Below are 543 nucleotides of genomic sequence, written 5' to 3' on the forward strand. Positions count from 1 at the left end.
ACATGATAATTAATACAAATAATATGATTTTTTTCCGAAGTGCAGAGGCCACGATTTCGGAACTATTATTAAAAATCAATCATGAGTCTAAGTAGTCATGAATCAAATAATCAAGGTAGAATAAAAATATACAGTTTACGGCAATTTAATCATATTTTTCTCTTTAATAAGAAAGACTGATGCAATATACTATATGAGTATACCCTACTAACACGTACTATAAGATTATTTTAGTTGAGGATGTTATTTTCATGAATAAATAATAAGCAAAGATGATATTTTATTGCCTTTTTTTATCCAGTTCATTTACAACAAAAGAAAATATAGTTTTTACAAAAAATTAACTCTCTTATTTTAACAAATATCTCATGACACAGCAAAGCTTATTTGTTACAAGGAACCTGAGAAATCAAATTTTAACTGTAATCATCATTCCTGACTAACCAGATTTGTGACTGACTGACACAGCAGTGGTAAAATGACCTTCACAATTTAGCAAAAGTAATTTCATTTCTATTATATTCGTTGATATGTTTCTATGCC

At 27.4% G+C, this 543-nt stretch overlaps 1 protein-coding gene across 1 annotated transcript in view; it reads left to right on the forward strand.

Annotated features, from left to right (window-relative positions):
• The window catches only part of LOC119585722 (alkaline phosphatase, tissue-nonspecific isozyme-like), a gene marked incomplete at its 3' end in the record, with an annotated part of 70044 nt that overhangs the window by 68658 nt on the left and 843 nt on the right, over positions 1-543 (forward strand).

Source organism: Penaeus monodon, chromosome 20 (genome assembly GCF_015228065.2).
Source record: "Penaeus monodon isolate SGIC_2016 chromosome 20, NSTDA_Pmon_1, whole genome shotgun sequence".
In the NCBI taxonomy this organism is placed as follows: Eukaryota; Metazoa; Arthropoda; class Malacostraca; order Decapoda; family Penaeidae; genus Penaeus; species Penaeus monodon.